This window comes from Muntiacus reevesi, chromosome 1, assembly GCF_963930625.1.
Source record: "Muntiacus reevesi chromosome 1, mMunRee1.1, whole genome shotgun sequence".
Lineage (NCBI taxonomy): Eukaryota > Metazoa > Chordata > Mammalia > Artiodactyla > Cervidae > Muntiacus > Muntiacus reevesi.
Window position 1 is genome coordinate 48,288,530 of NC_089249.1, and position 14,438 is coordinate 48,302,967.

The window sequence follows — 14,438 nt, forward strand, 5'->3', positions numbered from 1 at the left end:
GCTGGACTTCACCTGCTGCATGTCAATTACACTGGTGTTGGAGGGGAGCAGGTCTCAGAGGTGGGGGGGTGGGGTGAGCAGGGGGGCTTGGAGGACAGGTAGGGGCCAGGAGTAGGAGTGAGCCAGAGCTGGTGAACTCAGGAATAGGACCTCAGTCACTCTGGATGAGCCGGGGAGCCTGGCCCTGGAGGCCACACACCTAGTGAGGAGCTGGAAGGCCAGGTGGTCATTTAGAGCAGATTCCAGGCCCCACCCAGAAGGTGCCGAAATGAAGTCAATTCTCACCTCCCTGTCCTTTTACTCAGTATTGACTCTTTCTCTTTCACATTTATAATTGCTAATGCCTCAATATTTTCCATCCTCTCTCCAAAACCAAGCCAACGATTTTCTTCTCCTCCTCATTCCCCCTCAGATACAGAGCACCGCCAGCCACCTTGTCCTGGAAGCCAACAGGACCCCTTTTCTTGCTCACCACTCTGCTTGAGATTCTTGCCTTGATTTCCTGACAGCCCATTTGCCCTTTATTAACCTGGCCATTTGCAGGCATCCCTCATGGTCCAGTGGTTAAGACTTCATGCTTCCAATAAAGGGGGCATGGGTTCAATTACCGGTTGGGGAACTAAGATTCCACATGCTGCACAGCATGGCCAAAAATAAATGAATAACCTTGTCATTTGCGTGCATGCTCAGTCGCTTCAGTCATGTCTGACTCTTTGTGACCCCATGGACCATAGCCCGCCAGTCTCCTGTTCATGGGATTCTCTAGGCAAGAATACTGGAGTGGGTCACCATTCCTTTCTCCAGGGGATCTCCCCAACCCAGGGATCAAACCCATGATTCTTACACCTCCTGCATTGGCAGGCCATTCTTTACCACTAGCAGCTTCCCTCCCCAAATCTTCCGGAACTGGTCATTCAAGAGATCATCCTGACTTTCCCCATCGGCACATGTGAGACTTTCACTGCCTCCTTCCACCCTCCCCCCGCATCTTCACTTCACATCACGGTTAGGAGCCTCAGCCCCTTGAGACTTACATGTTTTGTGTTGGATCCCCAGAGAGAGCTTAGGAGGCTGGTGGCTGATCATCCAAAACATGTTGGTCAGGATCTCCCGGGCACTTGAAAAGCATGATGAAGGAGGGGAGCTCCCAGCTTTGTGACGAGAAGTGGAACCAGAAAGGCTGAGCCGAATCCTAGCCATGGAGGAACTCGGTACCCCCCAGGCCCTGTGATGCTCTAACCCGTTCTGCAGAGCAGCAGGAAAATCTGAGTAAGTGGGGTCCCACTGTCCCCAGGTTTAGAGGAAGCAGCTGAGGTTTTCACCTCTCGGGTCTCAGCCCGTTATGTTCAGTTTCCCAAGGACTTGAGTAGGTGCCAATGGGATTAGAACAGTTAAGACTTCATGCCTCCTTCAACCAGGAGGAGGGGAGTCAAGCTGTTGTTTGGAGATGGGGCTTTAAGGATTGCCTGGAAGTAAATCCTTGGTGGTGGTGGCAGCCGGGACTTTGGACTTGTTAAGTGAGCCCCCAATTAAGCAGAGAAAGTAGCCAGTCTTGTCCTGAAGGAAGGTTCTTGCTGGTCCCTTGGAGCACTCAGCTGGCCTTTGCCTCTTGGTCTCCATTTCAGACCAGTCTGCCTTTCCTTCGCTGATTTCCAAGCATTGCAAATTCCACAGCCTTCCTCACCCCCCGAGGGGACTGACAACTCAGCCCACAGCATATGGGTCGAGTTTTGGCATCTTCCCCACCACAGTTGTTCCTCTGTTTTATTCTTCATTTCCCATTCCCCTCCAAGGTCCTAATCATTGAAGTAGGAACATGGAAGCAGTGAGCCTGGAGTGATGATGCCTGCTATTTGTAGTGGTCTTGTCGGAGTTTCCTGGACATCCATGGTCATAATATTACAACAGCCCTCATAGTACGTGCACTTTCTTTTTTTTATTTATTGTTTTTGGCTGTGCTGGGTCTTCATTGCTGCATGGTCTTTTCTCTAGTTGCAGAGAGTAGGGGCTACTCTCTAGTTGCAGTGCTTGGGCTTCTCATTGCAGTGGCCACTCTTGTTGAGGAGCACGGTCTCTAGGGCCCCTGGGTTCAGTGGTTGCAGCTCCCGAGCTCTAGAGTACAGGCTCAGTAGTTATGGCACCCAGGCTTAGTTGCTCTGTGGCATGAGGGATCTTCCCGACTCAGGGATCAAACCCGTGTCTCCTGCAGTGGCAGGCAGATTCTTTATCACTGAGCCACCAGGCAAGCCTCTGCATGAATTTTCTTAAAGCTTGTAACTCTCAGTGGAAATTTAAAGCCAAGGCAGGAGCGGGAACCAATGTGGGGCATGGGGCCAGACCCCTCTCCTCCACCCTGGGATCCTCCTCCGCAGGCCTGCGTTGGCTGTGTAGCCTCAGGAAAGTTTCTCTCCTTCTCTGTGCCTGGTCCCCCATGTGTTTTGCAGAGGTCATCCTGCCTGTCCCCTCCCTGCCTCGGAGGGGATGAGAGGATGAATGAGGTCATGTCTGTAGTGTGTGGAATTCCTAGGAGAAAGACACTGCGGAAACTCACAGATGTCGAGTGTCCGGGCAGAACTCCGAGTTCTTGGAGAACACAGCCCCTTGTAGGGGACACCTTGATGCTGTTCACGCTCGGCGACGAGCCACGGCATCCGTAACCTGCGAGGGGAAGCGGGTGTCCCCAGCCTCCGTGCGGGTCCCTGCCGGCCCAGCCCTGACTGCTGGCCACCAGCTCCATCCAGGGAGTGTCTTCAGCAGGGACACTGCACGTGCTTCAGTGGAAACATGTCCTCGCTTGGAGGCCGTCTTCCCTGCACGGAGCTGCACAGACTCTTATTCCCTTTTGTTCTACGTTCGATGGGGTGAGATTACTGAAGGTCCTTCCTTATATAGACTCTCTTCTCTGCCAGGCACAGATTCGGCAGGACAGATGCTCTGAGCTGAAGGTCTGGTGCAAAAGGCATGTAATTAGCTTGTAACGTGAATGGTACAGAATTCTGACAGGTGGAGATATTATAACCCAGCTTAACTCAGGTGGTGACAACAGTGTTTCCCAACTTTCTTAGTCTAAGGCATGCCAAGCGCTGAACTCACTTGTTTACAGTGTTTTTAAGCTCTTTCTCAGGGGCTTCTCTCTCTTCCTTCACTTTCTCCTCCCTGCAGTGGTGACTCCATCACCTGTTCCCTCTGTCCATCCCAGGGTGAGTGCATGCTCACCCACACACTCTTTGAGCCTCCTTTTCTTGAACTGGATCCTTCATCCTTGCTGCCAAGGATACCTTTGCAAAACATCCAGATTTCCAGAAACACTAGGTGAGATGTGGTTGATGCCCAGGAGGTGGAGGTAACAGGGTGGGATCTTTGGGTTTCTGTGGTCTGCACAGGAGGGAACTCAAGGACATTTCTTGAATAGGGGTTATAAAACCCCAGGAAGATCGAGTCCCCACCAGTGACAGTGACCCAGTCTCCTGGGCGTCAGAGCAGTTGGTGTCCTTGATTGGGCTACTTGCTGCCTGACTTTAGCATCCCAGAGGGCCCCTGGGAGGGATGGGTGGCCCTCTGTCATAAAAGCCCCCAGCCTTCCCTTAAATGCCCCTGGACATTCAGCCGAATAAACTGGTCCTCCTTTGTGTTTGCAGGGGACTTAAATACACTGCTGTTTCATTACCAGTAACAGCCGACTGTACTTATGCCATTGCTAATGGTGGAAATCTATTTCCCTTTCCAGACCATATGCTCCTTGGGCAGGGTGGAGTGGGGGGGCAAGTATGTCTAATCTGTCTTCATCTCTCCATTAATCCAGCACACAGTAAGTGCTTAATACATGTTTGGAAAGGAAATAAGGAAGATGAAAATTTTCTAGATTGACATCAGTAAGACAGCTTTGGAATTTCTTATCCATGGTACCTAGCTAGATGTATAAGGAGATGAGTGTTTTAGTAAAGGTGCTTTTTTATGCAGACAGTGTGGGTAGTAGCTCTGTAGGGTCAGAGGAATTGGCTGAGGGCCCGTGAAAGCACACATGTGCTGTCCCTTTTCTGGGGGTGGGAGGTGGGGGGAGTGGGAAGCGAGCTGCCCCCGAGCCTGACCCTGCAGGCGTCTGCCCACTGCTCGCTCTGTAGAGGTCAGCTCACTTTGTGGCGGGGGGAGGCAGCCTGTCTCTCTAGCCAGTCCCCAAACTGTGCCTTTTCTGGCTGGGAGAAGCCAGTCTCGGTGGTGTGGTCCATGATCTCTCCTGCCACTTGAGGGGGTGCTGCTCCAGCTGAAGGCTCGGGGAACACTCCCTCCCCCATGGGCAGAGCAGCTGTTTCTAAGGCCAGGCTGGCCTGAGAAGGACGAGCAGCCATCCTGGGTGGCCCTTGACTCTCCCCTAAGGCCTGTCTCCTCCGACCTGGCTGGTGGAAGCAGGATGACAAGGGAGGGAGCGGTGGTGACAGAAAGAGCCTGATCGGGGGGGGGGAAAGGGATGGCTGTTCCCAGATCTGACTCCTCCCATCTTTTTCCACATTTGCAGAGACTCCTGGGGCCATCCAGGGTCTCCTTGGTGCCCTGTAAGCCCCCAGCATTCCTACGGCCCTTTCCCAGTCCTCTCTAAGGGGCCAGGTTCAGAGGCAGAGCCTCGTGCCTGACTCCCGAGGGGAGAGGGCTTATCGCTCAGGACCACACCCAGGCGGGCACAGACGGTCTCTGGGTCACCCTGAGCGTCCACTCTGTGCAGGGTTGCCACCCAGAGAACCCTGGCTGCTTGAGGACCGACTGTGTGCCCGACAGACCTTTCCCCTATATTATCTTATTTAATCCCCCCACGTCATCTCTGGAGTGGATTCATCAGCTACACTGTGTGTGTGTGGGGGTAGTTTCTCATCAAGCAGGTGATGTGCTGAGTCTTCTAGGCTCGTAAGTGGGTGTAGCTAGAATTACCCACGAGGGCCCAGGACACCGAAGCCTGTGCTTTGACCAACCTGGTTAGCCGCTCCAGGGCCTCTGGAGGGAAGTGAATATGAACAAATTCCATGGGCCTTATTCTCAAGTGAGGCGCAGTTAGGATGGAGACCCCTCTAATCCCACGGGAAGGAGGTGCCCACAGTCTCTGCTGGTTGGTGTGACATGCAGTGTCCCATGTGCTCAGAGGGGCAGGGGGATTTAGAAGGGACTGTGAGTAGTGAAGGTGGGTTTCCTAGAAGTGAGGTTTTGGAGCCAGGCTGAAGGGTGGCTGTTGGAAGACACTGTCCTCTGTAGAGGGGCACTGTTCCCAGGTGGGAGGCTGGCTCCCTTCCAGCCCACTAGGCCGCTCTCTGCGGGTACCCAGGCTCCATGCACCAGTTCGTGGGACTCAGTCATGTTCCTGGTGAGTTGTCAACTCCCGATTCTTCATCGTGCTGTGTGTCTGGCCCAAGGCAGGCAGTCGCTCGATGCACATTTGTGAGTTGGTGTTCTTGTCCCTCGGAGGGATGGTGGCACCACTCCTGGCTGTGACCCTGATGCTCCAAACCCGAGAGCATCTGCCATTTCTGGTGGAGCTGCCTACTGCCACCTCTGGTGCCAAGAGCCCAGGAGCGCCAAGACCTGGCGGGGGTATGGGTGGGACACCTGGCATGGAGGCCCTGGGCAAAGGCTGGGCTTGAGTGTGACAGGGTGATGGAGGGGGAGGGTGGTTTACAATCTCCTCTCTCCCTCCTTGCACCTGCCACGGTGAATTACAGATGTTGGGACACTGTGCCACGTGGGGGCAGAAGGAGGACCCAAGTGGAGCAAGTTCAAAAGAGATGAAGCTAGGGAAGGAGGTCAGACAGTGGTAGGCTGAGCCTCGGAACAGCCAGGTGGGTTGGTATACCCACTTGGAGGATGGGTACCCCTGGTGTGGCCTCCTCCCCGAAGCCCTCCCTGCCTTCTCCTGCCTGTCGGCATTGAGCTCTCCTTGCTCCCTCCTCTTGCTGAAATTCTCTTACCTGGGTCATCTGTTTGACTCTGGGGCATGCTATTTTTAAAAAATATCTGTCACTGAAAAATAAAAAAATAAATTAAAAAAAATAAAATTAAAAAAATAAATAAATAAATAAAAAATAAAAAATATCTGTTAATTTATTTGGCTGAGCCAGGTCTTAGTTGCGGCACTTGGGTCTTTGATCTTTGCTGTGGCACACCGAATCTTTAGTTGCAGCATGTGGAATCTCTAGTTCCCTGCCCAGGGACGGAACCTGAGGCCCCTGAGCTGAGAGTGCAGAGTCTTAGCCACTGGACCACCAAGGAAGTCCCTGGGGTGTACAGTTTTTGTGACTGTTTTCTGAATGGAAAATCAGTACATGGTTCTTGTTGAAGTTGTCCAGAGAAATCTGCTCTGTCTGGCCAGCACCGCGGTGACTCTGTGGCTCCCCCACCCCCGGAGTCTGATTTGCCAGTCTGCATCTGTTGTGATTGGTTTGTTTTAGAGTCCTCACTTGTCTGGGCCTCGTCTCCTCCACTGGCTTCCAGCCCCTTGAGGGGAGAGAGTGTATGGGCCTCCCCTTGGTCTTTCGGGATCTCCTGTAGGTCTCTGACAGTTCCTCTGCTCAGAATCTTTCCTTTGTTTCTTTACTGCCCCCTCCCCAAATAATATAATTTAGAATCAAGATTGGAATCAAGATTGCCAGGAGAAACATCAAAAACCTCAGATAGGCAGATGACACCACCCTTGTGGCAGAAAGCGAAGAAGAACTAAAGAGCCCCTTGATGAAAGTGCAGGAGGAGAGTGAAAGAGTTGGCTTAAAACTCAACATTTAAAAAACTAAGGTAATGGCATCCGGTCCCATCACTTCATGGCAAATATATGGGGAAAAAATAGAAATAGTGACAGACTTTATTTTCAGGGGGCTCCAAAATCACTGCAGATGGTGACTGCAGCCATTAAATTAAAAGACTCTTGCTCCTTGGAAGAAAAGCTATGACCAATCTAGACAGCATATTAAAAAGCAGAGACATTACTTTGCCAACAAAAGTCTGTCTAGTCAAAGCTATGATTTTTCTTGTAGTCATGTATGGATGTGAGAGTTGGACTATAAAGAAAGCGGAGTGCCGAAGAATTGATGCTTTCAAACTGTAGTGTTGAAGACTCTTGAGACTCCCTTGGACTGTAAGGAGATCCAGCCAGTCCATCCTAAAGGAGATCAGTCCTGAATATTCATTGGAAGGACTGATGCTGAAGCTGAAACTCCAATACTTAGCCACCTGATGCGAAGAACTGACTCATTTGAAAAGACCCTGATCCTAGAAGAGATTGAAGGCAGGAAGAGAAGGGGCTGACAGAGGATGAAATGATTGGATGGCATCACCAATTTGATGGACAATTGATGATTGACAGGGAAGCCGCGTGCTGCAGTCCATGGGATCACAAAGAGTTGGGCACGACTGAGTGACTGAACTGAACTGAATTGAAGATAATTTAGGATCTTGCCTGAGTGGTATTTTCCTTCTTTAATTGTGGGGCTCAGTGGAGAGAAACACATGAGAAGGCTTATAGGGTGAAACTAGGGCAGAGAGCAGAGAGAGCATCTCCCACAGTCCGGGAGTGGGATGTGCTTTAGAATCCACAGGATAGACAGGTCTAAGAACGCGACAGGGAGGAGATGCCGCAAGGGGACCCGCACCCCATGCTCACAGAGCCCCGAGGGTCCCATTCCCCTGCCCTCTGCTTTGTGTTTAGACATCTCTGTGTGGAAAAGAAAAACCAGGTGTTTTCTTGTCCTTCATTCTGCCTCCACATAAGACCAAACTTCACTCATTCCACTCTGATGAGTCTCTTTCTTGGGTGCTCACAGAGGACAGCAGGCAGACAGTCTGGTTCTCAAAGGTGGAGGACCGTGGTTCATCATGTCATCTCCCAGCACTCCTACAGCAGATACACCACGGAATTCAGTGAACCCTCAACACACAGGGGACGAGACCACCACTCCTTCTGCATTGCCTGCTGCACGACGTTGCCACCTTTAGAACTGCAGGGCCCTCTGGCGCCTAACCATCTTTCCTGGCTTGCAGGATGTGACCTGAGCTGGGGACAGCAGGGTCCCAGGACTTTGGAACCAACAGCAGACCCTGCAAGGGTGCTTACCCTCTTAACTGCGTGTGTCTGTGGCTACTGGAAGCTCGGTTCTCTTCACCCCAAACCCACCAGGACCTCATCCTCTTCACCGACCTTCCAACATTCCTCCGCATTGCCTGTCTTCAGATAGAGAGTGAAAACACAGCTCGTAATTCAATCAACAGCATTAATATTGCTCTAGTATTGATACGCATGACGTACTGCAGTCCATGGGGGTGACAGAGTTAGACACGACTTAGCAACTGAACAACAACCACAAAATTGATATGCATATTCATTTATCACTTAAAATCTCAAGAGATCAGAATTTCACAGCCCACTGTTTGGTTTAGAAGTCAGAAAAATTTTAAGAATTCCGAACCGTGTGATGGGAAGCCTAGAAAGAGACACAGGTCTTAGGAGAAAGAAGTCAAAGGCCATTGATCTAAAGAAATGTGGGTTCTGTCCCTCGGTTGGGAAGATCCCTTGGAGAAGAAAGTGGCAACCCATTCCAGTATTCTTGCCTGGAAAATTCCGTGGATAGAGGAGACTGGCAGGCTACAGTCCATGGGATCCCAATAGAGTCGGATACAACTAAGCACGCACACACACGATCTAAACTTATTTCTCTATATCCGTTTCTACTCTTCTTCCTTGGAAAAAAAAGAAAACTCCTTTAAGAGAAGGAACGGATATCCTTTAAAAAGTTAATTTACTAAATAAAGCAATTGGCCTCTTCTAAAAATTTTCTCTGATTATGCCTCCTACCCGTATGTTTTCCAGCAGTTTATTCTTTTTACAAAGTTTTTTTTGTTTTATATTGGAGTGTAACTCATTAACAATGTTGTGATAGCTCCAAGTGAACAGCAGAGGGATTCAGCCATACGTGGACATGCATCCGTTCTCCCCCAAACTCCCCTCCCATCCAGGCTGCCGCATAGCATTGAGCAGAGTTCCCTGTGCTATACAGTAGATCCTTGTTGATCATCCATTTCAGATATAGGAGTGCAACACAGTTTATTCTTACCCTCTGGATTGATGAAAGAAACTTCCCAGGACTGACCCTCTGCTTTCCTGGGGGTCTGACAAAGTCAGTGTAGGTTTGTAAGTTGCACAGAGAAATGAGAAAGAAGGGCTGTCAAGGAAGAGATGTAAGAGCTGAATAAGTAGCCTCAAGAAAATAGCCACAGGGACCTCTGAGTAGTAATGGGCATCAGGGAGTAAGAAGAGGATCTGAGGCTGAATAAGGAAGGGAAAGGTTAGAGGGGGAGAGTGAATTTCCTCTGGGGTGGAAGTGACCCCAAGGGCAGCGGGAACTGTTTATTAACCTGCAGTGAGACTTGCCCTTTCGGCATCATTCCCAGGGCTGTAAGTGGGAAAGAGGATGAGGTCAGGACTTCTCAGCTACTGATTCTCTTCTGTGCCTGGTTCCAACCCCAAAAGCTGTCCTTAAGAGACTTTTCTCCAGAGACACCCTGCTCTGGCCTCATCATTGCAGGAAATTGATGGCACCTCGGCACTCTGCCCTGAAGCTTCTGTGCCGTGACCTTGGTGTCACTGGAGTGAAAGTCACCAAATCCATAAAATGCATAGCAGATGTGAGAAGTAGAAGGGGCCAGCCCCCCACCTCCACCCTCCTTGACAGAAGAGGGCAGATGGGGAGAGTGGCTTCCTAGAAGTTACCTGGCCTCTCAGGTCTATTGATGGGGGTGCTGCCTGTCATGCTGGGTTTATCTGAGGTCTCTTCCCTGCTTGGGAAGCACCTTTCCATGTGGAACACAGGCTATGCCCTGGGGTTAAGCCCTTTGCACAGATTCTGTGGCTGCTGCCAGTGACATCAGGGTCTTGGACAAGTCATGCATGCCTCCTTCATTCTGAGTGTGTCTCTGTTTGAACCTGGGTTAAAAAGCTTTTCCACTTTCCCTGCAGAGCACGTCTGGCATCCAGAGTCGGGTCCTTATAGGAGATAAATCTGTTCCACTCCTTTACCCCGAGACCACCTGTGAGTCCCTCCCATCAGTCCACAGAGGAGAGTTTCGGTTGGTGACCAGTGACCAGTATCCCTCATCTGCTTACCGCTCCCTGGGGTCCTCCCTATCATCACTGCAGGGTCCCAGTCTGACAGAGCCTGGATTGAAGGGACCGCTTAGGGATTCCAGCAGTGTTTCTACCACATCTCTGACAGGTGCTTCTGTAGCCTCTGCTTGAATGCTTGTGGGCGCATGCTCAGCCCCTCAGTCTGTGTGACGCCGTGGACTGTAGCCCACCAGGTTCCTCTGTCCATGGGATTCTCCAGGCAAGAATACTGGGGTGGGTTGCCATTTTCCTCTCCAGGGGATTTTCCCAACCCAGGGATCTCTTGCATCTCCTGCATTGAGGGACGAAGAATTTACTACTTTATAATATAGCTACTCCTCCCTTTTGATCAGGAATCCCACGATTTCCACCAGTGGGTCCTGGCATTGCTGTCTGAGTCCATGCAGAGGCAGAGCCATCCTCACAGGATTTTCCATCGGAAGTGGGAAGGCAGCTGGCCTGCCTCATCGAGTGTTTTCCATTCCAGAGCAGAGCATTTCCATTTACGTTATTCATTAAGGAATGACAGTGTTTACAGAGATTTTCCTATTCTGGTCACCCTCTTCTATTTGTCTGTGTCCCTTTTGAGAAGAGCGTGCCTGAGAAAGACTCCCAAAGTGAGTACAGTTGGACTCTGAAGTGTTTCAAATATTACGCATCTGTCAACATAATCTAAGTCCGAGAGCTCACGTTACACTGTTGGCTCGAACTAGCTCAGATTCAGCAGATCACCAACCCCCCCCCAGTGACCCTGCCAACTCTTGTTGATGTGAGCAGTCCTTGGCATGAGCTGTCCTCACCCACAAGCTTTTCAGAACCTACACATAGCTCCTTACACTTGTTGGAGTCAAACCCAGAGCTTAATTTCAACCACTCGTGCCAGGTGACTGAGACCTTCATGGACACTACTCTGGCCAACTACTGTGTTATCTGCTCTTTTCAGTTCAGTATTATTTGCACATTTTAAGCTTGCTGCCTCTGTCTTTATCCAAATCACTAAAAAAAAATATATTGACCAGGAAAAGATAAAGGACCAGAGCATGCTATCAAGAACCTTCCTTCTCTAGTTTATTGATCAATACTCCTTGGGTGTTTTTACTCAACCAGTTAAAAACCCATCTAATTTCGTGTAGTACAGAAGATACTGACATAGATGATGGTGTTCAGTGCACCCCAGTGATGTGTTCCGTTAATTCCCCACCTCCAGTGTTTACCTGGCTTTGTCTCCTTCCTCAGAGACTGCAGTCCCAGGCGTGTTGGCCTTTCCTTTGGCAGAGAGGGGACTGATGATTTGGCTTCCGAACTCACAGGCCAGAGATACCCTCCCCACACAGCTGGTGCCCTGAGGATCTTGGCTCAAGAATAGGCAGGATTGGAGCCAACTTGCAGGCACCAGTTCAGGGCTCTGATTGGCCAGCACTTAAGAGCTTGTCACATCAATGATTCTGTCACATCTGGTGGAGAGGCGGGGTAGGGACCAAACAGTGCAGCCAGGGTTCCAGCCTGAGAGTCTCTCTACTTTAGCATCAGAGCATCCTCAAGGCCACCCCGCTGGAAACACATGGCAAATGCTCCAGCTTCTATAATCCAGGGACCACTACCTCTGAGGGCTTCCCTGGTGGGTCAGACGGTAAAGAATCTGTCTGCTATTGCAGGAGACCTGGGTTTGGTCCCTGGGTTGGAAAGATTCCCTGGAGAAGGAAATGGCAATGCACTCCATTATTGTTGCCTGGAAGATTCCATGGACAGAGGAGCTTGGCAGGCTACAGCCCATGGGATCGCAAAGAGTTGAACATGACTGAGTGACTCAACAACAACAACTTCTACTACTGTCTCTGAACTGAGACTGGAAAGTGGGGCTTCTTGGCAAGGAGCCAGGTTCCATCAGGGCTCCTGGGGTGTGCTGGCTCTGGGGAAGAAGGCAGTGTCTCTGTCTTCTTGCTCTTACCTGGGGTGGGTTTTCTCCCCTTCCTCTCTCTGATTGGCTCTCCTGCTCATCTTATACAAGCCCTGCTGACTTCTTTTCACAACCTTTCATTCTTTCTGAAATGTCTGTCTGCTCTTCACTGCCCACACCCTCCCACCACAGTCCAAGAGGGTGTGAGCCGCAGGAGAAGGAGAGACCGTCCAGGTGTACTGCTACCACCTTGGAAAGGGGAGCTCCAGGGATGAGGACCTGATTACTTCCCGTGGGAGAGAAGGTGGATGAGCATTCCTTCTCTCTTTCCTAGGAACGAGGGGTCTTTGGAAAGGCGTGAATCCTCACTGGTGGCCTTTGCTTTTGGGTGGTATACCTGAGCCTTCCACTGCTCCCAGTGGTAGGAGAGGACCCCGGGAAGGATCATGTGGGTGACGCGATGTTGTGCCAAGGGAGGCAGTAGGGTGGGACCTCCGTGATCTCTGCACTTCAGAGGAGGGGGGAGCATAGAGAAGTTCCCCGGTGCACCCGGCACACATGACCAGGGGCTCAGCAGAACCAAAAGGTCCATCCTTCTGTCTGCAAAACCACCTGTTTCCAAGGGGGATGGAAAGGGATGGATGATGGATGCTGTGAGCTGTCTTCTTCCTCAGAGCAGGATGCCAGGTCCACGCAGATAACAGAGTTAACCAGTAAATTAAAAAAGGCTTGAATTTCCAGACTTCCAGGGGTAGAATAACGTTCCCTTTGCTAGTATTCTGAGTATTGAGTGGCTTAGCCCTATTGTTTTCTGAGGCCTTTTGGTTGCATTGCCCATGTGTCTCCTGTAGGTCTGCATGGACTTCTGCATGGACGGGAATTTGCCCTCCTCCACCTCATGCCCTGTTCTCCTCTCTGGTGGGTGCCAGGGGCCTTCGAGCACCACCCCCTTTCCCTGCCTGTCTCCTGGGGCCTCTTCCTGTTCCTGCACCTTGCATCCCTCCGTCCTGAAAAGCCCTGTCTCTTCTTCGGCGCTTGCAGCTCAGATGTGTCTTTATTTTCAGTGTGGTGTTGGCTTTGTGATGCATTTGAATAGGGACCAACCTCTTATTTTTATTTTTCAAATCTTAGGTCAAGGGGCACTTAAAAATAACTTACTATCTACTTTTCCTCTTTGTGAAACAGTCCTTATTTAACTGCCGAAAAATGCGAAACTACTGATAATTTCTGTTTTTTTAAAAGCGAAAATGAATCATGCCTCATGTGATCACTGTTAACTTTCTGGCAGATGGCCTTCCAATCTCTGTGTGTGTTTGTGGGTCTGCTGGATAAATCAGATGGGCTGTATTTTGTGACCTGACTTTCTCACCCAGTAACTACTGTGAACGGGAAGCCAGGCTTCCTCTTACTGTTAGATGTGATGCTCTTCAATCCAAACAGAGTACTATCTTTTTGTCCCTCCACTGGCTACTCTAGACAATGGCCCAGCACATTTGTTGCTTGGCCAAGCCAAGATGGAGAATTCTTTCCATTTCTCCCCGTTCATCTGTGAGAGCTTCTTTTTGTGGCCGACACCCTTCTGAACCTTCCTTACCATTGTGTCTGAATGCTCAGGGAGCTTCCTCCCCTTCCGAAGGGGTAGTTGGTGGCTCTTGCTAAGAAGCCTGCTGTCCTGTGGTCCCCTTCCCCCAGCGACAAGGAGGAGCAGTGTATCTGGCCCCTGGCAGGAAGAGGGGCCCTGATGAGGAAGGGGAGTGGAATGGTACCCAGGAGAGCCTCCTGGAAGAAGTGATGTAGCTCCAGATCTAGGACCCCTCTGTCTGGGGGAGGTCTGGGGAGAAATCACTGTGCAGACTCCGGGAAAGTGGGGAGGGGGTGGGAAAAGACAGACCGCCCCCACACCTTAGGAAGGCCGTTCAGCTGGCAGTGGGTGTGTGCTGTTCTCCATGACTCTGAGCAAGGAGGGCACAGCTGAGCTGTACAGATGGCCATGGCTGAGGAGAATGTGAAGGTCATGGAACTTTTATTTATTTTTTTATATTTATATGTATTTATTTATTTGGCTGTGCCAGGTCTTAGTTGTAACACACAGGATCTTTGATCTTTGTTGCAGCATGTGGGATCTAATTTTCTGACCAGGAACTGAACCCAGGCCCCTGCATTGGGAGCATGAGACTCTTCAGGGTTTGAGGATCTGAGGGCCTAGTGGAGATGATGCTGGCATCTGTTCCCCGAAAGAAGCCGGTCAACCAGGAAGTGGGCCCGATTTAAGCTGAGACAAGACTAAGAATTCCAGCCACTAAGAAGTGGCCTTGCACTCAGGGAGTCTAATCAGGCATTCTGCAGTGTGGTGGAGACTTTGCCTGGTGTGGAAGCACAATAGAGAAAGAAGGGTAATGATGAGCTGTAACT

General features: G+C 50.6%; 1 protein-coding gene across 1 annotated transcript in view; it reads left to right on the top strand.

The window, feature by feature from the left end:
* Nucleotides 1–14,438, top strand: part of ANO2 (anoctamin 2) — a 324,331-nt gene that overhangs the window by 207,078 nt on the left and 102,815 nt on the right. The window lies entirely within an intron of this gene.